Source organism: Panthera uncia, chromosome D2, assembly GCF_023721935.1.
Source record: "Panthera uncia isolate 11264 chromosome D2, Puncia_PCG_1.0, whole genome shotgun sequence".
NCBI classification, from domain to species: Eukaryota; Metazoa; Chordata; class Mammalia; order Carnivora; family Felidae; genus Panthera; species Panthera uncia.
In genome coordinates, this window is record NC_064818.1 from 21,675,260 (window position 1) to 21,700,921 (window position 25,662).

The 25,662-nt window shown below is 38.5% G+C and overlaps 1 pseudogene; it reads right to left on the bottom strand.

Annotated features, from left to right (window-relative positions):
- Positions 1–5,187: 5,187 nt before the first annotated feature.
- On the bottom strand, positions 5,188–12,453 carry LOC125933110 (enhancer of rudimentary homolog; annotated as a pseudogene).
- Positions 12,454–25,662: the final 13,209 nt, after the last annotated feature.

The following is a 25,662-nucleotide window of genomic DNA, read 5'->3' on the forward strand; positions in this document are numbered from 1 at the left end:
ATTTATTTATGAGGGGGCAGGAGGGGCAGAGAGTGGGAGAGAGAATCTCAAGCGGGCCCCATGCTGTCAGCGCAGAGCCCAACTCGGGGCTTGATCCCATGAACTGTGAGATCATGATCTGAGCCAAAATCGAGTTCAGATGCTAACTGAATAAACCACCAGCCACCCCTAGACAGTATTTTAGATACAAATTTTATTGTGCATAAAAGTCACCTGGAGGATTTTTAAAAATACAGGTTGCAGAGCCCTGTCCTAGAGTTTCTGATACAATAGGTTCTGAATTATTCAATCCAATAGTTTGAATTTCTAAGTAGTTCCCAGGTGGTGCCGATGCTTCTGGTGTGGGAACTACACTTTGAGAACCCCTGTGTGTCCAGTAGCTAATTATTATTTGGAAGCCATGGAGAGCCTAATCTGCAGAGAGTGTTTTCTTTTGGGGCCTAGAGGGTCCAGCAGAGGTGGGGGGCATTTAAGGTGAAGTCAGGGATAGGTTGAACACCTGCAGAAGATGAAGACCAAAGGATAGGATGGGCTTTGAGACCCCATGCACCAAGTGCACAGCACAGGCCGGCACGCTTTTGGGTTGGTTTCTCTCCTTTCTCTTCTTTCTCCTGGTTCCCTCTCTCTTTAATGACTCTTACTCCCATGGGTTTTCTTTTCTTCCACCAAGTCACCTCCAGTTAGGCCTGATGAAGAGACATGGAGAGAGGGTTTCAGGTAGTGGAAAAAGCATGGCATCATGGCCTGGAAGTTGGATTCAAGGAGCTAAAAGCAGTTCAACTTGTCTGGAGCCTCAGGTACAAAAAGATTCAAGTTTTGGAGAACGTCTGGGCAACACAGCAGAAGTCAGCTCATGAATTGAACCTGATCCTAAATACTGTGGGAAGCTACTGCAGGGTATCAATCAAGGGAGTGACACTAGCTGATTTGTAATTTCAGGCTCACCCTGCCAACACTGTGGGAAATTGACTGGAGGGGCCTGAACCAGATGGGGATACCAGAGAAGTGACTCCTGTAGGTGTCTGGGCATGAGGCTGTGGTGGCCTGGACCAGGGTAAAGCCAGGCAGGAAGGGAAAGACTCCTTGAGTCCCTATTTAACTGTAACAAAGTTATTGGACCATTTTTGTCATTTATTCCAGGAGTTTCTTCCAGTGGCTCCCATACTTTAATACACTAACAAGTGTATTTCAGAATCACCTGGAGGGCTTATTAAAACACAGCCATATGAATTTCTGTTTCAGTGTGTGGGGGTGAGGCCTGAGAATTCCCATTTGTAACAAGCTTCTGGGGGATGCGGATGCTGCTGGTCCAGGGACCACACTGTGGCGATCACTGATTTATTCCTACCTTTTTATGAAGAGGAAAGTAGCCATGGGCCTTTCCAGCTGATAGAGTCCTCAGCTTTTGGTAACCAGAATCTTGGTGTTTAAAACATTGAGTCAGCTTGCTGAGATCCTACCCCTCAGCATCTGCGTTAGCTCACCAAGCTCTCTCAGGCTCAACTAATTTGTCTTCATGAACCATCAGCGTTGCCCTGACTTTTCCAACAACTGCCTCATCTGAGGCTTCACTTGGCTCCTATAGGAAGTGGAATCTGCTCATTCCCAAGTGATTCCAATTAACTCACTCCCTGAGTGAATGACTTGAATAAATCAGCATGATTGTGATGTTTTATTTATTTAAAGATTCTGAACTTTTTTACCCCACAATCCTATGGTAAACAAGGACACACCAAAACACAGCCATGAGTTAAAAAATGTTTCTTTATTCCAGGAGTTGATCCTTTGTTCTCTGACTCTTTCCATATCCCTTTAATGCTCACAGATGGCCAACCTTTTCTGATTTTAATTTTGGCAAGGGCCCTCTTGCCCCATGCAGGATCACATTAAACATGCTTTGATGATGAGAATAGAAAGTAAAAATTAACTGCAACGTTGCCTTCCTGGTCTGTTATTAACAGGTTGTCCTTCCTTTGGAAGCATTAGTAAAGTATTCATCAGTTAGAGGCCTTGTTTGTTTCTTCCTTTTTTCCTTCTAGATCCAGTCCTTCCAGGCTAGTTTTTCTGGAATTTGAAATTGCTTGTCACAGCGTCAGTGTGGTTACCACATCTACCACAGTGAACCCGCATGCTTTCCACGTGTCCTCCAGAGACCTGCCGGCTATCGGCTATCGGAGGCCCTGCTGTACCTTCAGCTCCCTGTGGGATCAAGCACCTCAGTCACACAGTGACTTTAGGACCTTAGAGTGGATTCCTCAAAGCACTCCTCTGGCATTGACTAAAAGGCAGGGAGAGGGGAGGGGAGAGAGCCACAGAGGAAAATAAAATGTTCTCACTCCTTTGTTCTGCACAGCAGTCAAGGCTGCCTTCCCAGTCCCTGAGGGGAGGAGACCAGGATTCAGAAGAGAAGAGTAATTGAGGAGGAGACGCAGGGCAAAGGTGAGTTCAGAACTGAGCCTGAGAAAACCTTACACCACCCATTATAGTGCTGTCAAGTAGTCAGGAAGGAGAGGACTGAGGGATTTGGAGGGAGGAACCTTGGTTCAAGAGGACTTCTTTCAGGCATCACTCCCTGTGCAATGTGTGAGTGTGTTCCCTCAAGTGGGGTTTATAAAACAAATCACTTAGAGTCAATCTAGTTTCCCCATTGAGTTCATTATTAAAATTATTTTACAATGAAATTTTATGGCATAAATGTATTTTCACATATTTATATGATACATACTTAAATATATATTTGTACTATATATCTATATTGACACTGTAATATAAGCATATTTATAAATGATTCTGATGGAGATTACTTTTATAAGTTATATAAATCATTCTAATGAACAAAGTAAGAATTTTTTTTTAAAGTTTATGTATTTGTTTTGAGAGAGAGTGAGAGAGATCTGTGTGTGGGGAAGGAGCAGAGAGAGGGAGAGGGAGAGAATCCCAAGCAGGCTCTGCACTGTCAGCATGGAGCTCGATGTGGGGCTTGAACTCATTAACCCTGAGATCATGACCTGAGCCAAAACCAAGAGTAGGGCACTTGACCTACTGAGCCACCCAGATGCCCCCAAAGTAAGCACTTTTGATGAGTGAAGGGATCAAACTGATGACTGGACATTTGAAACAATTGGACGGGATTTTACTTTTCACATTGCCTTGTCTTTGTTCCTACAATCTAATCCTTTAATGAGAGGATCCATCCTCCCCCTGTACAACTGATTGAGGTTATTTATTTCATACTTAGAAGCCCCCTCCGTCCATATTTACATTGGGCATTTATAATGCTGAAATGTATCTCCTAATCTTTTGTCTAATTTGAGTATAGAAGGCATATATATATTTTTTATTGATTTGGATTTCACAAGTTTAGAATTTGTGAATTTTCAGAGGGTCACTTTTAGAGAAATAAAATTCACTTAATACTTTATCGAGATAGGGTTGTGAAATGTTTGTCCACTTAAGAGAACAAAGCAGCTTTAAGAACTTTGGGAACACCCATTTAAAAAGAATTAATTGCAACTTAAGGCATATCACTACAGTTCAGGCTGAATATTTGCTGGGCTCGTCAAAAAATACTTTCTGTAAGGGTCTAGTACACCTCACCTTTAGCCTAGGTTGAATTATGTAGACTAGTTGAAGGTGATAAAAGCATATGACAGTGATTTTTTTCCTGCCACGGATTTTCCCCAATTCAGTCTGGCTTTTTTCCATTGTGTCTGAGTTAGAAAGGTTTGACTGCATTGCAATATTCGATAGTCCTGGTTTACAATACTACACTTTACCAATAGGTGTCACTGTCTAACACATGATATATTCAAACAAAATTCTTACATGTAGAGTTCCAGGTTCCATAATCCTGATCAATTCTGTACTTTATCGTGGGGAAGGGTAGACACTTTGAGCCTTAAATTTCCGTAAAGCAAGGACTCCAGAGACTGGTGGGAGCCGAGGAAGCGTTTTAGCTATTTCAGGGAGAAGTTACGTGTACTGCAGAGATCTTGAACAACCCCCACCCCCTCCCCGGCATTCAGAGATCTGTCACCAGCTGACGATCCAAGTACCTTTTAATGATTGCTTATTGAGGTTTGCTTTATTTATTTATTTCTCACTCAGGCAAGGCCTTCAAATAATAGTGGAGGATCAAATTAATTCAAAGTCTGTTCAGGGTTCAGAAAGGTTTTTGTCCTGCTACACATAACTGAGTCAGGATACCCCTGCTCAAGGTTTTCATCTTTGTCCTATATCAGTGGTGATGTGTAGACAGGTGTTCTGTGATACATTAAGGAGTTGGCCTTGAACGCTTGACGATACAGGCAATATTTACCGATTGGAAAGAGAGAAGGGAATCACTGTTGGGTCAAATTCACTGCCTGAAGAGTTGAAGGCCTAAGTAGACTTTCTTCTCCATGATACAAGAGGAAAAGTGGCATTTTCCAGTTTCAGTAAACCTTTTGGAAAAGTTCTTTTTTCTTCAGCTGCTTTTTGAAAAATAAAATTGTTATGGAAGTTTTGAGCATACATAAAATTAGAAAAAATAGTAGGATAAATCTCCATATGCCTGTTGCCCTGATTCATCTATTATCAGCACATGGTGGGCCCTATTTTATCCACACCGTCTCTCCTATGCCTTACCCCTATCTGTTGGATAACTTGGAGTAAATAGTACACACAATATTACTTCACTCGTAAATATTTCAGTATGTATCTCTAAGAGATGAGACACTATTTTTTTAAATCACTATTACAGCTTACCCCCCCCTCAAAAAACTACTTAACATGATTTCTTCTTAAAAAAAAAAAAACAAAACCTTAAAGAACATTTGTTTTTCACTAAGACCTGATCTTGAAGATACAATGAAACTGTCACTACTCCCACCCCAACTTGAACAAGGGTTAGTATGGTGAATGTTATAAAGCAGATATGAATAGTTTGAAGGACTGGAACCAGTATTCACTGACAAAAATCAACTTCTGTCTATATTATTAAAAGGTTTATGTTAAATAAAAGTTGGGGGCAAGGGGCCATGGGGATTTCAGATTGACCAAGGTCCTCCCATTTCATCGAATACATTCAATTCTGGCTAGAGTGTACACAATGGAAACAGGATTCCTAGAACACAAAACTTCCCCTGCAGCACACTGGACATACCTGTGTTCCAAGCCCACCCCCAACCCCCAATGCCTCCTACTCAACTATTTCCTGGCATGTTGGACCTGCCGACAAGGGAGCATGTAGATTTTCTCTTTAATCCAGTCCTTGTTGTGAGGTTGGCATGCCTGGGTATTAGCTCTGCAAACAAGGCAGCTGAGGTCTGCCAGATCATCGATAAAATCAACTGACTGATATCATATGTGATAGAGGGGCTGTTGGGATTCATTCTCTTCGGATGCTCTTCATAATTTTACAAATGCATTCAATGCCTTCATTCACAGATTCAAAGGTAAGTTCTGCCTTCTGGCCTCTTGCTAGGCTGTACTGGCAAAATGGTGTGAGACGTGGCCCCAACCAAACTCTTTCTGCTGCTGCTGCGGATGCCACCACTACATGAAACACTATTTCTTTAATATCATTAAATACATTTTCAGTATTCACCAAGTTTACCTTATTTTTCCATAACATTTTTTAAACTGACTTGTTTGAATGAGAATTCAAATAAAGTCCATGTATTGCATTTGGTGTTTCCTAAAATTCTTTAAATCTATAAATTTTCTCCTCCCCCTTTCTCTTTTTTAATGCATTTATTTGTTGAAGAAACTGGATCTTGTGTCTTATAGCATATCCTACACTCTGGGATTAGCTGATTTCATCCCTGTGGTGTCATTTGACATGTTTGTCTGTGTATTTCCTTTGTGTATTTCCTGTAAACTGGTAGTTACATGTAGCTAAAATCCTTGATCATATTCAAATTCAATGTTTTGGTAGAACATTTCATAAGTGTTGCTGTGGACTCACTATTATATCACATCAGAGGCATCTGATGCTTGACACACTTTCTTTTCATTGTATTTTATTTTATCTTATTTTATTTTTTGTCATGTTAAGATTGACTGGAGGTTTCAGATATTTTCAGCCTGACCCATGCATCATTTCCCAGATGGTTTTAGCAACCCTGGATGACCATTGTCTATAGCTATTATTTCATTAGGGGCTACAAAAGATAGATATTTTAATTTAATCATTCCTTTTGTAATTACTAAGTGGAATTCTTCTATAGAGAAGAATTACTTTTCATCAATTATTTGATTACACTAGAATCTAGTTAGTACACGAACGGTGGGATAATTTATCCCCCTTTAGAAAATCTTAGAATGAGAGGTTCATGCCCTAATAAACCTTCAAATGGAACCACTGATTTTTTAAAAATATATCATTATAACCTCATAGATTTTTTTTAACTTGGCGTGACATGTATTGTATGTTTGTATTTTTTTTTATGTGAGTGTACTTGACACATTGTGTTCATTAGTTTCAGTGCACAAGGCAAGAAATAACAAGTTTTGGGTAGGATGTGGAGAAAAAGGAACCCTGGCACTCTGTTGGTGAGAATGTAAATTGTTACATCCACTGTGGAAACCAGTATGACCTCATAGATTCTTAAAAAACATATCTGATTTAATTCGTTATAGTTATTATACTTTTTGATGCACAAACTATCTCATCTTTGGCCAGTGGGAGTCCCTTTCACTTGGCTCCTATTATCTCTTGACATGACCTCAGTGAATGTGGATAGCTTCTTTGCTTTCTCGTATGACAGGATGTTGTAGGCTTATATTGATTTGTTGCACCAGACCTGGAGTCAGCCATCTTGCTGAGGATTTCAGCGTTAATTTTTATTATTATTATTATTATTATTATTATTCTTTAGAAATGGTATTTAGAAACCACAATCTGGACACTAGGGGCACTCCTTGTCACTGAGTGAGTTATTGCTAACTAGACTTTCTAGTTATTGCTTCTAGAAGAGTTAGGTAATAATTTTTTAAAATTATACCATGAGTATATTTTAACTTGGTTGAAATGGAAGTCTACAAACCTCATTGTTCTGTATTTCCTTTAACCATGCTTCAGGATTTTATAAGATTCAGCTTAGGGAAAATTGAGTTCATGATATTTAGTTGGGTTTAGTGAGTTATATCTATGTGATTTTTCAATCACTATTGTGTAGTTAAGCCACTGCTGGCCATCAGTGTATGAATGCCCTCTATGGTTCCTGGAAACAGAAATATGGATAGTAGAGTAAAAGCTAGGCATGCAATGCATGGAACTGGAAGCTGATCTCTGGAAAATTCATTCAGTCATCAGATGCGTTTAATTGTTAGTGGAGAATTTGGTTCTCATCAAAATCTATTTTCAATGGAAGTGCTGTGCTGTCCGGGAATATATTTGATAATGTATACAAATGATAATATATGCAAATTAAAAAGCAGCATATATTTTAAAAAATTTATGGTAATCATGCAAAAGAGAACTTATCAAAATTCCTGTTTGTAGGGCACAAATTTACAACAGAACTATACACAACAAAAGCATATTTTTGTAATGCTGCATATTTTATGCATCCCAGTTATCAATAATAAAATTTTTTTGATTCCAGAAAATATTAAATTTTCATTCTATTCTCATTGTAAAAATGGATATTAGAAAGTGTAGGAAAGAATATCCAATGGAAAAAAGACAGTCTTTTTAACAAATGGTGCTGGGAGAACTGGACAACAACATGCAGAAGAATGAAACTAGACCACTTTCTTACACCATTCACAAAAAATAAACTCAAAATGGATAAAGGACCTGAATGTGAGATAGGAAACCATCAAAACCCTAGAGGAGAAAGCAGGAAAAAACCTCTCTGACCTCAGCTGCAGCAATTTCTTACTTGACACATCTCCAAAGGCAAGGGAATTAAAAGCAAAAAAATGAACTATTGGGACCTCATCAAGATAAAAACCTTTTGCACTGCAAAGGAAACAATCAACAAAACTAAAAGGCAACCAACAAAATGAGAAAAGATATTTGCAAATGACATATCAGACAAAGGGCTAGTATCCAAAATCTATAAAGAACTCACCAAACTCCACACCCAAAAAACAAATAATCCAGTGAAGAAATGGGCAGAAAACATGAATAGACACTTCTCTAAAGAAGACATCCAGATGGCCAACAGGCACATGAAAAGATACTCAATGTCACTCCTCATCAGGGAAATACAAATCCAAACCACACTCAGATATCACCTTAACGCCAATCGGAGTGGCTAAAATGAACAAATCAGGAGACTATAGATGCTGGAGAGGATGTGGAGAAACGGGAACCCTCTTGCACTGTTGGGGGGAATGTAAACTGATGCAGCCACTCTGGAAAACAGTGTGGAGGTTCCTCAAAAAATTTAAAATAGATCTACCCTATGACCCAGCAATAGCACTGCTAGGAATTTACCCAAGGGATACAGGAGTGCTGATGCATAAGGACACTTGTACCCCAATGTTTATAGCAGCACTTTCAACAATAGCCAAATGATGGAAAGAGCCTAAATGTCCATCAACTGATGGATGGATAAAGAAATTGTGGTTTATATACACAATGGAATACTATGTGGCAATGAGAAAGAATGAAATGGCCTTTTATAGCAACGTGGATGAAACTGGAGAGTGTTATGCTAAGTGAAAGAAGTCATACAGAGAAAGACAGATACCATATGTTTTCACTCTTATGTGGATCCTGAGAAACTTAACAGAAGACCATGGGAGAGCAGAAGGAAAAAAAAAAAGTTAGGGAGAGAGCCAAACCGTAAGAGACTCTTAAAAACAGAATAAACTGAAGGTTGATGGGGGGTGGGAGGGACAGGAGGGTGGGTAATGGGCATTGAGGAGGGCACCTGTTGGGATGAGCACTGGGTGTTGTATGGAAAACAATTTGACAATAAACTTCATATTAAAAAAAAAGAAAGTGTTCTTACATAAAGAGATGATAAAAAAAATTGCAGCCAATACTACAGAGAAGGTAAATATTACAAAAATATCTTAGGGCAGTTATTAATTAATAAGAATATGCTTTTTTTCAGATTCTGACAGTTGAGTATTTGTTAGGTATTAAAATTTGGGGTTTTTTTTTTGGCGGGGGCGCCTGGGTGGCTTAGTCGGTTAAGTGTCCGACTTTGGCTTAGGTCATGATCTTGCAGTTTGTGGGTTCGAACCCCGTGTCAGGCTTTGCACCGACATCTCAGAGCCTGGAGCCTGCTTCAGATTCTGTGTCTCCCTCTCTCTCTGCCCCTCCCCTGCTTGCACTCTGTTTCTCTCTCAAAAATAAACACTAAAAAAATTTTGAGCTTTGGGTTTTTTAAAAATTCTTATTTATTATTTAAAAATTTAAAAATTTTAAGTTTGTTTGTTTGTTTATTGAGAGAGAGAGAGAGAGAGAGAGAGAGAGACAGAGAGAGAACGTGGGAGGGGCAGAGAGATAGAAGGGGAGGAGAGAATCTCAAGAAGGCTTCACACTGGCAGCACAGAGCCTGATGCGAGGCTCGAACTCATGAACCTTAGCTAAAACCAAGAGTTAGTTGCTTAACTGACTGAACCGCCCAGGTGCTCCATATTTATTATTATTTTTTAAGTTTGCTTCACACCCAGCGTGGAGCCCAATGAAGGGCTTAAACTCAGGACCCTGGGATCAAAACCTGAGCTGAGATCAAGAGTTAGACGCTTAACCAACTGAGACACCCAGGTGCCCCTAAACTTTGTGTTTTTGTGTGATTTTTCTTCTCAATAGAAACAAATATGTACTTCCATACCAAATTTTGTATTGTAATTATATATTGTTATTTTTTTTTATTTTTAAAAATTCTTATGTTTATTTGTTTTGAGAGAGAGAGAGAGAGAGAGTATGAGTGGGGGGAGGGGCAGAGAGAGAGGGAGACACAGAATCAGAAGCAGGCTCCAGGCTCTGAGCTATCAGCACAGAGCCCTACGTGGGGCTCGAACTCACAGACCACGAGATCGTGATCTGAGCTGAAGTCGGATGCTTAACTGACTGAAACACACCGAAGCCCCTATATTTGTAGTTATTTTTTTAGGTAAGCCCCTCAAATTATAGAAACCTCAGACTCCACAAAATCTGGAGCTGCTGAGTGTTGGTTATTCTTTCTTTCTTTATCCTCCCTCCACTTTAAAAAAATAAAAAATCAGGTGTAATTAGTGTACAGTGTTATATTAGTTTCAGGTATACAATATAATGAATCAAGGGTTCTATACATTACTCACTGCTCATCATAAGTGTACTGTTAATACTCTTCACCTATTTCACCCATCCCTCACTCACTTCCCCTAGGTAACCATCAGTTTGTCTCTATAGTTTAGAGTCTTTTTGGTTTGTCTCTTTTTTCCTTTGTCCATTTGTTTTGTCTCTTAAATTCCACATGTGAGTGAAATCATATGGTATTTGTCTTTCTCTGACTGACTTATTTAACTTAGCATAATACCCTCTAGATCTATTCATGTTGTTGCAGATGGCAAGATTGCAAGATTGCATTCTTCTTTATGTCTGAGTAATATTCCACTATCTATATATATAGATATATATTTTATATATTTTTTATGTATATTTTATATATATTTTATATATATATTTTATATATATATATTTTATATATATATAGTTGGGTTGTTTCCATATGTTGGCTATTGTAAATAATGCTGCACTAAATATAGGGGTTGTGTGTATCTTTTTGAATTATTATTCTAATTTTCTCTGGGTTGTTCTTTATTTAGACTCTCCTAGTTTTAGCCCTTCTCTCCTTCTCTGTCCATTTTGTGCCCTGGAGCACAGGGGCAGATTGTCATAGCTGGGCTTATGTGTTGTGCTCTTTGACTTCTAGATGGGTTGAGCCAGAGAGGTACCAGCTAGAGTTGAAAAGGAAAGAAAAAGTTAGTATATCTATTTCTTTTGCTTTTTTCTTGTCTCTCACCATTGTTGGAACAGTGAGTGTGCTTCCCTAGGCATCAGAACTACTTGGTGGAAAGCTTTTTCTCTGTGGTTTCAGCTTGTATGGGGCTGTGATAACAATATTTTCTTCCTTTTTCCCTTCAGGCCTTGAATGTAATGGCATTCTCCAAGATGCCCTGCCATCCTTGTTGATTTCATTAATCCTCTTCGCATTTAAGTAATAGTCCTCTTGTTAAGTTCTTTCAGTTAAACTTTTCTGAGTGTGCCATTTGTTTCCTGCTGGTACTGAGATAAGTGAGTAGGGAAGGCTGGGATGGGGAATTAGTTGAAGCTTGTTGGCTCCTTTTTTTTTTATTTAAAAAAATTTTTTTTTTTAACGTTTATTTTTGAGACAGAGACAGAGCATGAACGGGGGAGGGGCAGAGAGAGAGGGAGACACAGAATCGGAAGCAGGCTCCAGGCTCTGAGCCATCAGCCCAGAGCCCGATGCGGGGCTCAAACTCACGGACCGCGAGATCGTGACCTGAGCTGAAGTTGGACGCTTAACCGACTGAGCCACCCAGGCGCCCCATTGTTGGCTCATTTTGATACACATGGTACTTCAGCTTGCACTTCCCTTTTTGTCTGAAAGCTTTGCTGTATCCGGACCCTGTCTAGGGCATGGGACCCTTTGCCAAGGCAGGGATATCTTGTGCTTAGGTTTTAGGCTTCATTGGGATGCCACATACCCACTTTCCCTAAGGGCATGCTTTCTCCTTGGGATGTCAACACTGAGTAACATGTGAGTGATTCCCTAAGATATCTGTATTCTATTCTCTATATAGTGTTTAGAATTATTCCCCTTTTGCTGCCTGTTGCTCATATAGGTACATCCCTCTTTTCCTTCTTCCTCTAGTATCTTTAATATAATATATGCAGCTGGTTTTATTATTTCAAGTAACTTACGATCTTACAGAAATCCCCAAGGGAGGATACTGAGGATCAGAATGAAATGGGTAAAAAGAAAAATATAAGGAGAATAACACAAACTAAAGTTCCGTTATTATGCCCCCAGCCCACCCAGAATTGTTGCAGGGTGTTTATTATGTGGTACAGAGTGTTTCTTGGAGCCCACTTGGGGCAGATCTTGGCTTGCTTACTTTCGGATCCATATTCTGTATTTATCTGCCCTGTTCTGTACTACAAGAAACTATATTTTTCAGGACTCTAGCCTTCTAGTATCTTTGTAGGTTTGACCAATGGACTACACTGGCATAAAGGAGACCCGAAGAGGGAGAAAAGACTTCTCTCTTCTTTGCTTTTGGTAGCATCTCTGGCAGCATTCCTGTGCCTCCTGTGTGGTTCCAGATTCTGCTGGAAAATGTCTCTCTTTATGGCTCCCTTGGGAAGGCCCACTATCACCCCATTTTGTACCCAGTGACCTCTGCTTGTGGATTTGGGAACACCACCTCTTCTCTGTGTTTCTCCAGTCCTAGGGAAGTGCCATCTTGTTCTTGTTGCTGATCTCTGGGATGTCTCACCATCTCCAGTTCAGCTCCTTATTTTTTTTCATCACTGGTTCAATCAGTTCCCTATATTAAATTCTATCTGTTTGAAATACCTTAAATGGTTTATGTTTTCTGATTGAAATCCAAATGATACATTGTGTTTCTTCCCAAAGGGGGAACTTGTGTTTTGCTAAAATCCCATCTTTGCCAGAGATTTGCTGTATAAAAAAAAAAAAAAAGAAAGCAACCTGATCAATGTAATTTAAATAAAATGAGATTTATTGCAAATATTTACTGCTCATGAAATCCAAGATTTATTGCAAGCACACAGAAAATGAAATCTGTTCTACTCTCTGGGCAGGCTCAACCTTCAGGTGATAGTATGGATAAGTAGATCAAACTAAGCCACAGCTGACTATTTTACTGCAATCTCAGATAAAGTTATACAAGGCTTCTGGAGAAAACCCTTCGCTCTCTTCAGTCTATGGTTAGTTTCCAGTAGTGTTCTTAACAAGGGAGGAAAAAAAGGAAAAAAATGTGGTTGTGTAACTATATTATTTACCATCCACTTAGACTTCAACAGAGACTATGGGAGAAGTAACAGATCAGTGGTACCCAGAAGACTTTCCATAATACAGGCTTATGTTAACTTTCAAATTTCAAAATCTGTTGCTTGCTGACTTCATTTTATCCTATGTAATTAACTCCTCTCATACATCTTCCAGACCTCTTTTTAATTTTTTTAACTTTCTTCTCATGTAATTTTTCTATTATAACATCTTTATCATGGGGAAAGAGCCTTATGTCCAGGACAAAAAGAATGGTTATGCATAGACCCCGTAGTCCATTTGGTCAAACTGTAGCTATAATTGTGAGGTATCATTTCATTTTATGTAAACATTCTCCAGTTCCCCCTGCATTGGTTTGACCATTTTTGTAATGTTTGAAGAACTTGAAAATGTCCTCAATTTCACTGACTATCTATGTTTTATTTTTAATTGTTCCTTTCTTCCAATGAAATACCTGGTCTATACTGCTTTCTCAAATTATGTTGTGGAATGGGTCAGAAGCCGGGTAATAGGGGACTTCAGCAGAAGGAGTCTGTGGTTTCCATTGTGACTGCCCATGATTAATGTGTCTCTGCTCCCATCTGCCTCTAGTTCTGGCTCTTAGTTTATAAGAGCTTATAGCGTGGTAGTAGACAGCCTGGGATCAAAAGTGTGGGAAAGGGGCTCTTTATTCATCACTCTGCTCTTGTCTCTTAATTTACACCTAGCTGGTAAGAGATTTGATCATGATCTTTGTTATTTGACCTTTCCTTCCCTCCAAATCATGCCAATTGTCACGGTCTTGCTGAACCCCCTTTCTCTTCTTTACTTTATTACACAGGTGTTGTTGGTCCATATAGGCCTTCCAGAATGCTGCCAAGGAAGGGAACCTGGAACTGATTGTCTCTGGTGGGGCTGACCTATGGACTTAAAGTCCCTGAACCCATAATGACCACCATTTCTTTGGATCTGTTTTGAGGTTCTGCAGAAATATAAAGCTGCTAATCAAAGTTACTACTAGTCACTTGTTTATTGGTCAGCCCATGCTTATTAAATAATTGCACAAAATCATTAGTGACCAAGGTAAGGGCAGTGATGTCTACTAATGGCTAAACCACAGGTATCAGGAAAGGTTTGGAAATAGCTGCAGTTACTGAACTTTGATAGGGGTCACATGTGGACCAGGGACGAAGGCAGTGGACATTACCAAAGAACAAGGGTCTAGGGAAGATAACCTTCATGAATGCAGCTTTTGCTGAGGTGCTACCCTCCTATGTCTTCAGATGGAGAACTAGAGCCACTTTCCAGGTTATGTAAGTCTACATGTATTATGGCAAAATGGCCAGGTAGAACTGCTATCCTAAATATTTATAATGGCAAAATCAAGCTTGTATTTTGTCAGAATGGACTTTGGTGAGACATTATGCAGTAATTAAAGTGATATGTGGGTGTATGTGTATGTATGCAATATGCTTTTCCAAAAGATACTTGAAAAGTTTAGGAAGAATGGACAGTGTTCCTACCCCAAACTATACAGGGTAAGGTCCATTCCTTACCTACACCCCCCAGCCTCAACATTGGGGTAGGACTAAATGTAAATGTAGATCATGGTGGACTTTGGTTGGAAGACCAGTTACAGATCTGTTTAGATCAGTTAGAGAAGAAATGGAATGTGAACCATAAGACCTATGTGTAGAAATAAAGGGACAATTTCCATATAACAAGATACCTGATAAACATACTGCTGTCAAGTATTTTGGCTGAAAGCAAAGCCTCCTTAAAAATCAACTGATGAACCACCCCTCCTCCTCATTAAAGGCCATCAAATAGAATGATTTCAGACAGGACCTGAGAATTTGAGAAACCAGGAATCTAGTACATAATAAAATGGAAATTTAGAGCTGATTAAAACCTTCATGGAATATAGAAAAAGAAGGATCAAAGGGTATTGAAGCAGAAATCTGAATTGTCATAGCAGAGATCTTTTACTTATGACATGACTACAGGTTTCCACCAGCTTGTTATCAAGCTGAAGTTAGACATTACTATCAGATCCTTGATGCATAATATTTATAGTTTGTGGTAGATAATGATATATAATTTTATTATCTCCTTTAGCATCATTTCCTATATGGGTTCAGATATTTGTGATTCATCAGTTTTATTGCCTTCATAAATTCATGAGTTAAGAAACCCGTCCAAGTGTTGCTGAAGATAGAAATCAGCACCAGATGATCTTGGGAGATGTCAGTGAAGAATCCAACTCTCAGAATGTTAAACCCAGGTTGGGAGAAGCCCACAAAAAAATGTTGCTGTAGTGTGGCTTATTTCAGACTGTGTATGTCACAAGTCACATATTGGAAGTTTCCATTGGAACAAGTGGCTAGAAACAGTTGTTAAGTTGTAGCAAGCAAAACAATTTGATATTGGATGCTGTTAACATTTAAAGATGACTGCCCATAGACAAAAGAACCTAACTCAATCACTCTGCAGTTTTGTGACCTTGGATGGGGCATTTAGCCATTTGGGTCCTCAGTTTCCTTGTTTGTAAATGGAATGGGTATAATAATTCATTATGAGTTGTCAGGATTTGATGAGACAGTGCATGAAAAACACTTGGAAAGAGCATTCAATAAATATTTGCTAATATTAACTTTTAATGTTGGTAATAAATAGTTATATCAATAATTAATCTCACTGATCTGAAGTTAAAACTACTGGAAATGAGTTTGGAAGCATGACTTTTAGTCACAACTCTGACAATTATACCCCAAGTGAGTTCTTTTTGAACTTTAGAGCTGGAATGTAGAAGTGAATTTGAGATTATCTTATTTAATTTTCTTAATTTATGTGAAGAAATTCAGGCCAGAGTATTGTTGCTCAAGACCACACAGCTAGTTGGTAACAGCTTGCATTCCCTTGTATTGTTTTTCTTAAATGAACTGGGTCCTCATGCGGAAATCAAGGTATTGAATTGTGTTAATTTCACCCCAAATTCAAGAAAATTTAGGTTCTTTTAAAGTTCATATTATTAATATTTTAAAGTATTAATGTATAAATCTGAAGATATGCATATTCAATAAGACAGCAATTTCACTCCTATGTGTATATCCAACTGAAATGTATATACTAAAAGATATGCACTGGAATGTTCACAAGAGCACTATATCAGCAGCTGAATGGCTAAGTAAACCGGTACATTCACACAACGGGAGAGGAGTGAACTACAGTTACCTACAACGTTGATGAATCTCACCAGTGTAGTGTTGAATGAAAGTTACACACAAAATAGTTCACGTTATGTGGTTCTATTTATAGAGTCTAAAAATAAGCGAAACTAAACTATGCTTTTCAAATTGGGGATCGTGATTATTCTTCTGGGGATAGTAACTAGGAAAGGGTTCAAAAGGGTTTCTAAGATGCTGGTAATGTTTTGTTTCTTGCTCTGGGTTCTGGTTGCATACATATATGCAGATTGTGACAATTTAGTGAGTTTTATACCCATGGTGTGTGTGCTTCTCTGTTGTATATTACACTTCAGTAAAAAATAAAACGAATATAGTAAGACACACACAAAAGTTTGAGCATCACCTGTTGTCAGCCACTAATTCAGGTACTGGGGGTAATATAATGAACAAACATGACAGTATTTCTGCCCTCATGAAGGCTACTTTTAGTGCAGAGTAGAGGAGTCAGAGATGTGCAGTGAAGGAAAGCTAATGTCATTGCAAAAGTATGGTTGGTAAGGGATTACCGAATTTATTTGGTAGTTACTTTTAGTTGCCATAGTTGTCTTTCATTTTAGAGTTAAACATCTGATAGTGCATCATTATGTTTCTGAGACCTTTTAAATATTATTTTTAAAATCTGTAATACTTGGGGTGCCTGGGTGGCTCAGTCGGATAAGTGTCCAACTCTTGGTTTTGGTTTGGGTCATGATCCCATGCCTCATGAGTTCGAGCCCCACGTCTGGCTCTGTGCTGACAGCGCTGAGCCTGTTTGGGATTCTCTGTCTCCCTCTCTCTCTACCCCTATCCTGTTTGCTATCTCTCTCTCTCTCTCTCTCTCTCAAAATAAATAAACTTTAAAAAATCTGTAATACTTTATCTTTACTTGTCTGTCTGCTGAATTCCAAGTGGTTTTAGACTCATCAGTATGTCAATGTCCACATATTTGGACATTGCCACAAAGTGTTCACTTCTGATAAGGGAATAGAAATACAGCAAGCTAGGAAAACTTGCTATGGCAGCCAGTGCTATATGGGACTTATTATAGCCATTTAAGTAACCTCAGCAATGATCTGTTTACAAAGGAAAGACCATTTGCTTTCTAAGATCTATTGCCCATTTAGTGACCTCACTGACAAATGTAACATTATTCAATATTATTGTCGCATGTTTCCAATGTTGTACTTTAATTGCCTTTCAGACAAAAAGGATGCTTTAATTATTATGCCTAATTGTGCAGAGAGAAACAATTGTGAAAACAGGGATATGCATTGATGTTCCAATGTGCTTTTATGGAGTAAGTGAAGTCCAACAATCATAAGAAAAATGCTGAGAAACAGATGAAGAACTCTTTGGGAATGTGCAGGGACTTTTATTGGGACCACATATAAAGGTCCTGAGAGAAGCAAAGAAAGATACTAATTAGAGGGGAGAATACAGTGCATTTTGCTTGATCACTTCTGATGTATTTAAATGTCCCTGTGGACTGAGGGGGTGCACAAAGCCTCTAGCTTGGGTTTTTAATGAGGTTTATGCTATTACTTAAAGTTTTATGAATACTGTATTACTTAATAATGGTTCCTTTTATGGGACTTATGGTGGACCTCTTTTCAGTTGTTATGTTACTCCCTTGTTTTCCGGTAGTTATCCCCTTCCTCTTACCTGAGGCAAGAGTGGGTGTGTGGCTCCCAGTGGCCATTTTGCACAGTGTGGTTCCACCCACAGGTTACAGTTGATTAGAGGAAGGAAGAGCACACGTCAATCAGAGGACCTTTCCTGGATGGTGGCCACAATTGATTGATCAAGAGGTGGGCATTTGACCCAAGCTTGCCAATTCCTTCCCCAGGAATTTTGGGTTGGATCTTAGAGAAGCTGGTCCCTCTTTAGATGGTATATATGTGTGGTTACTGTTTGTAGATGTCATGTGCCATACTCTGTAATGGAAATGAATGATGCAGGTGCACAGTCGGGAGCAGAGTTGGGAGGTCATTCCAGTTCCTGGTTCCTGTTCATTCACAGGGCCAAGGGGGCATTCCTGTCCTGGGATTCCACGAGAACATTAATTACCCTTAAATGGCAGAGTGATTTTCTGTACTTGCAATCAACAGCCTTACCTACTATGATCTGCTTACTTTATCCTAACTCTTCAGCAGACAATACAATATGGGTTATTACCATGAAACAATACAGTAAGCCAGCCTGACTCCCTTTTGGGATGAAATAAATTTTAAATAAACATAAGAAAAAGGGAATAAATAAATAGAATTCCTAAAAAGCATTTATATTTCATTGTGCACTTGAAATTATGTTTCACTGAATGATGGAGATTAATTATAGAAATCATTCCATGTTGAAGTTGAAAGGGATCTCGACCCTGGATTTCTTTCTGGCTGAAGAAACTGGGGTCTAGGGAGGTCAACAAACCTACCCAGACTTTATGGCTCATCAGTCCTAGAAGGATTTTCCCGTTTGGGACAGAAAAGTGATTGTACATAGGCCACTACAGAATCTGAGCCTAAAAGCAGAGCACTAAATTCCCAAGAGAATGGAAGCTGGGGGTGATGGGGCACTGGGGAGCATTTCTCTGGAATTCAAGGAGAATGGAGTAATGAATTCATTGTCAGGTCCCCAAACACCAGATTCCATCGCATGCCTTCTTGTTGCCTGACCCATCCTGCTACTGGGTCTCAGCAAAGACTTCAGAAATCTGGATTTTGTAGTTGCCACCTGCTTCTTTCTGTCTTCTAAACTCAGGGCTCTTCCTTCTCTCCATCATTCTTTAATTCTTGACTTCCTTAGAGGAATCCTTAGGTTAGGGAAGAGTGAAAAATCTTCTTGGGAAGATATCTTTGTTATCAGCCATCAGAGAAAGGTGTCATTTGGTGAGACTGCAAACAGGATATGGACCAGTATGCATTTTGGGAGAATATGTTCTCAAAAGGGGAATAACTCAAGAAATCATTCATTATGATCTCATCTAGTCAGAAGTGATGGAGAGCTAACCAGAAATTTGTACTTTTTTGGGTGACAAAGGACACTTCTCTGAGTTTCTACCTCATTTCTTATGTGGGCATTATGTGACTTCTCTATACCTCACTCAGTTCATCTTTTTAAAGGGGAAATGCACTTATATACTGTTTGGCTTAATGAATAATTGCACATGCAACAAAATTTAGCACCATAAGCATTTCACTATATGTTAGTTATTAAAACTGGGAAAGGATAATTTTTTTTAAAAAAGGTAAAATAAAATATTTCATTTAACTCATTATTAAATGAGTATAACTGGGGCACCTGGGTGGCTCAGTCGGTTGTGTCTGACTTTGGCTTAGGTCATGATCTCGCAGGTTTGTGAGTTTGATCCCCGTGTTGGGCTCTGTGCTGACAACTAAGTGCCTGGTGCCTGCTTCGGATTATATGTCTCCCTCTCTCTCTCTCTGCCCCTCCTCTGTCTGCTCTCTGTCTCTTAAAAAATGAATAAACATTAAAATTTTTTTTTTAAATGAGTACAACTGGTTCAAAAGGGGAATCCAAAGAAAAGAGTCATTTATAGATCAGGAATATTGAAATTGACTGCTCTAAGCAGTGCACAGTTTTCCACTGGAGGCACCCAGTAATCTTTTTTGCTTGTTCCAAATTTCCTGACATTGCTGTAATTGTTATTAATTCATCTTAGCTGAATTCCTCCATTCATCCCTACTTACCAGTAAGGACGTCACTTTTGAAATATAAATCTCATACGCCCCAAACCCACATTTACAATATAAATATTCCTGCCCATTCCAGGTAGATTTTGTGGTAGAGCTCCACATTGCAGCCCCTTATTATCAAGCCTTCAATTCTTGGCCATGATTTACCAGCTTGGATTAAAGTCAAAGGATAAAAAAGTGTGTTGAGACTTAAACAAGAAAAAGCGGACGTGGTCATGCTGGCAGTTTACCCATTTAGAAAATGTCTGGGGCTATGAAAACCAAATCCACTGTTGGCAGTGCACACTGAAGCAAGAAAGTCTATTTGGTGTGGGAAATGGTACTCAACATTTCATTTCCAGCAATTTAATCAAATCTCTCCTGCTCTCTCAAATATTTATTTAGTCTCCTATAATTTATGGTAACCATGGCACTTAGTATTACCCAGGTGTTAAATCTAATACAAAAAAAGGTAAAAAGAATAGCAAAGAAGTATCAAGTGATGCCCAAGGGAACTTATTAAGTGTATTTCATTGAAATAATCCAATTCACTGAATTGAGGCAGAACTCTTAAAAAAAAAAAAAAGTCCAACTTGAAAGGAATTGGCTCAAATTGGAGCAGGCACGTTACCTGCAAGCTGCCCAGATCGTTAATTTGAATAATTTCTATTGCACACTTCTTGGGTAGACTGCTTTATTGCCATTGGGTTCGTTGTTACTCTTATTCTGTGATATAATCAGACTGACATTAGAATTTCTGATTTAAAGATGCACAAAGGGACCAGTGACTTGCACAAGGGCATAGGACCACAGACACACTGTTCAGTTTCAGCTAATTTTTATCTCTTTCCTATGAAATCTGAGATTTTTCTCTGCTTAAGAAACATCAGTTCAGGAGTTTAGCCATGTCTCCTTGAGGTATCCCTCTCCTACACTCTTATCTTCGGAAACTGCCCCATGAAACACTTTATTGTCCACCAGTCAGAACCAATTCTGTGTACCTTGATGGGTTCAACTTGTGGATTTGTTTAGTGGATGCTGCTTTGCCATGGCTAACCATTTTAGAAAGCCGCAGGAGCTGGTAGGCTATCTGATCAGCTAAAGCCTGACTAAAGAAGTGGAAAACACGCTAATGAAGAAGTCAGGAGACTGGGTGCTAGGTCTGACTTTGCCACTATCACATGGCACAACCTGGAACTAGTAATTTAAAATTTCCATTCGGAGCACTTTTACAACCATGTGAACTAATTTAGGAGGATAAGAATGATTATAATGAGCTGTCTAATACTAATATGTTAATATTACAGTGCAAAGAGAGCATGGGCTTTGCAGGTTCAGATCTTGGCTCTGTTCTGAAGTAGCTGCTATTTAGTAAATTAGAAAAATTACTTAATGTCTTTGAATCTCAGTTTTCACACTTGTAAAATGACAATGTCAATATATCATGGGATTGCTATAAAGATAATCTGTAATATGTTTAAATATCTGGCACAAAACATGTGTACTCTAAATGATAGCTATTATTTTTACATATTACTTCAGGCCCAGCTCCCATACAAATTATGTATTCTTATTTTTTTCTAATTTAATATTCAAATATTAGAGGAAGCACAACATGGAGGTTCAAATATGTATGCTGCTTTTATTTATTTATTTATTTAATTATTTTTTTAAACCACATAAGCTAGGTTATTTATTCATTTGGATGATGTTTACCCATATATTGGATAAACCTACTCATTGGTGATCTATGGCAAATATCTGTCTCTGGGTGAGGATTTTATAATATACCACCTATCTAGGTGAGGTCTCCTCTCTTGGATGATAATTGGTCAAGGATTGCACAATCATTTTGTTGACATTTTCAGCCAAATCTGGACCATTCATTCAAATTGAATAGTGCAGGAAATATGATTATAAAGATAAAAAAGAAGCAGCAGTGTGGACTGAAAGAAAGAGTGGAAGGAAAGGAAAAATCCACAGTTTCCAGTTCATGTTCAACACTAAGTGTAAATGTGATCCAGAATCATCACTGAACTTCTTTGGGGCTCTGTTTCACGTGTGGCAACTTGTTGAACCACGTATATTCTGATGATTATTGCATAGAGGCATTGATAAGTCTATGCTATTAGAAATCAGTTACTAAAACATGAAGAATAGTTTCAGATTATTTGTATTTTGACTACTATTGTTTCCTTTAATATGGAAATCAGGGATATTTACGGTTACTACTAACAGTGATAGCACTAGAGTAGTGCTCTTGTACTACAAAGCACTTTCCACATTGTGACATTTTGAAATACACATGAGGGCACTTGAGACAGATGTTACTATTCTCTCCTTTGTATGGGCAAAGTGTGTGTGTGAGTATGTGTGTGAGAGAGAGAGAGAGAGAGAGAGAGAGAGAGAGAGCGCTTGAGCCCACAACCATGTTAAAAATCAGAAACAGTCTGGCTCTTGTTCTGGTGGATTCACGTTCTTTGCTTTGCTTTGAGTGGAGCTTTGCTGCTTCACTCATCCTACACTTGCTTCTGTTTAGCCCAAGCCCATCTTACAGCAATAACATTAGGAACTCTGCCTAATAACTCAAATAATTAATGATGAATTAATAATCTAAAGAACTACTGACTTTTAACACATAGAAATGTACCTTATACCGTTGCAAGGTTTCCACTGATCCCAAAGATGACTTTTTTCTGACCAGGGCACAAAGATGATAATTTAATTACTTCCCTTTAAGTTTTGGGACAACTTAAGAAAAAAACAGGTTTTTCAGTTTTTAAAAAAATATTAAAAATACTTTTAATCTTAATACAAAAACATTATATGTTTTACAACAGAAAATGAGAAAACGCAGAAAACAATTCCAATTGCACCAACCTAAGAGCACCTTTGTTGTTAATTAACACATACCAGGGATTACAACTGTGTTTGGCCACCTGGGATCATGGCACAATATTGGTATTAAATGGCATTTTTTCCCCCTTCTTAACCTGAATTTGGCTTCCTCAATGCAGTATCTACAGGACCCATAATACTTGATCAGAATTGGCCCATGGGTTGGTAACTGTTTTCCATCTCTTGTGCCTTTCCAAAGCCTTTACTGTAGGCCAATTTATTCATATATACACACTTATGTACATATATTTTAATGCAGTTTACTGATTTGATTGGCTTCCAAGCATTGAAGTGCTTTATTAATGTGCTACCATCTATCTTGTTTTAGATAAAAAGTGCAATTCCTGCACACCAATTGAAGAATTTTCTCTGTAGTTTCAGGGAATGGTAGGATAAAGGTAGGAAGTTAAAAAGAATGTGTACAGACAATCACAGAGATCAATTCTGAAAACAAACTTTAATTTGAACAGTTTAACAGTGCCAAATTTTCAAAAGGAGACTTTTGTGGTGAAAATACTTAATACTCAACATTTTGTGTTAAGCCTGTATGCTTTCCAAATAAGGTGTCCCTCGTCCTTCTAAATTACTGAGTATAAAAGCTGTAATGTTATATGTTCCCAAGGGGCAGAGAGTAATTCAGACATGAAGTAATTTTAATAGAAATCATTCCTCTTTTCTTGGCAAGAGAAGAATTTCAGTAGGAATTTTTCAAAATTACGAAATATCCTTCCCTGGGGTATTCATGCCGCCACTTAGCAGATTTCTCATTTCATTTAACACAAATATTTTGATCCTCAAGGGGAAATCTGCTCAGTTACAGTTTCTGCATTACTGTCTCCCAAAGATAAACGAGGTGCTTTTCTCTAAAATGGACACAGGAGAGGTAAGGTGGGAGGAAAATGATATAAATCCCAGGAAGATATTTCTAAAAACAAATCATTTACCAAAGTCCTTAAAAATGGAAACAACCTCCCATTCCTATTTCATTTTCTTCTCGGAATGTTTTTTCAAACAGGAAAGATCCTATTTTTCCTAAGAAAGTCAACCGGAAGCTATATTGGAAGGAAAAAAAGAAGAAGATGATCTTTGAAGGCACTGGGTTTCTCCTCTCTTCCTAGTTCAGGTGGATGGCAGTGGCCTCTTGGATGGGTGAGGGGGGAGAGATTGAAACTGCATCTAGAATTAGCTGGAAAGGACGCTCTGATTGAGTATCCATGACTCCTGAAGAGTTGTGGTTGGAGATGCTCTCCATTTGCCAACTTTGGATGAGTGATATCTCTAGCAGAGTCAGTATGCCTGTAAGGAAGATGCAACTTGTCATCAGCACCCATTCCCAGGTGTCTTCTGCTCTCAAGATCTTCTGAATACTAGAACTTGCCCTTCCAAATATTAAAAAGCCCAGCATTAAAAATTCAAGCTTGTCCCGTTGATCATTCCACTGAGGTTCCACTCTTTGCCAAATAATAGGCAAACTAATCTTCCATGTTGGATAATGAATGTAAATGGGTTGTACCATGTTTGCCAGAGGTCCTGTAGAACAAGTTGAGCTTGAAGGAAGTAACTCAATGGTGATAATGCCAGGGACCATGGGTTGCTAAGGAAAATGTTTAGAAGTATGAAGTTATCTCTGTCTTCATTAAAGTGGGTATCTTCCTATTCTGTCTCTCTGAAAGACTGGCAATGCTCTTGTGGTCAACTTCAACACCATGTTTTTTGATTAACCATTCTTTTCTTAGAAGGTAAATGGTTGTGAGGCCTTCAGCAAAGGAGGCGCTAAATGAGCTTTCAAATAAACCTTGGTGTCATTCAAACTCAACCTTGGTGTTTGAGTTAAGAACGTAGATCCTAAAAACCTGAAGATATAGTCCTTATATATATTTTCATCATTTTACCTCAGGGTGATGACAGTGGCTGGATACATAGTGACCAATACATGTTTTTGCCCTAGCAGCCTGGAAAGGAAATTGCTTCAACGACTCATCAGAGCTCTGCTTCAGTGATACAATGTGTCTATTATGGATTCATGATTGTTATAAAAATTCAGGGTCAGGAACAATCCTAAAATACAAGTGGTCAGATGCCACAGTGATTTTCATTTCCTAATGGAATAGTAGAAGTTTCATTGCCTGTGAGATTGACATCAGTGTCCAAGGTAATTGCCAGATGTTTTGACATTAAGCTGTAAGCTTTTTTTGGGGGAAGGATAAGCAGCTCTCTAAAACCACAAGCAGCTGTTAAAAAATACAATTATTTTTTGAAATGGAGTTTTTATGACCACTTAAGCTCTAAGAATTGTTTAAAGTGATATAAAAAGCCCCATAATATCACTATTTTAAATTAGTCTTCAAGTGGGCCTCTTTGTAAGGAAACAGACTTTATTAGGCCAATAACCTCTTCTCCCTCTCTTTATCTTTTGTTTTGACTATTTTAGGCCTAGCAGAAGTTACTCCTAAGTCAAGTATATCATTTAATCTCTGCACTAATGAGGCCAGGATGGGTGTTAAATTTCCTGTGGCCAATTTCAGGGTGACTGAGGGCTCACCTAATTCTGACAATTTTTCTCAAACCTATGCCATACAACATGTGTCTCCTGAGATGAAGGACAAGAAAATATAACCAGATTAGTGTGAACCTATCTCTACTACTGAAGAGCTAATATCATTAATATTAATTATTAATATTAATATTTATAATGGAAACTAATATAATTTGAGTGCTCCCATGGAGCAAATTCTGTGATAAGCATTGCACATATAATCCTCATAATAGTCTTCTAAGATAGCATAAGCATCTCATTTTATAGAAAAGTGAGGATCACTCATAGAGGTTGAGCAACTTCCCCAAATCACACTGCTTTTAAATGATAGACCCAGATTTATCCAA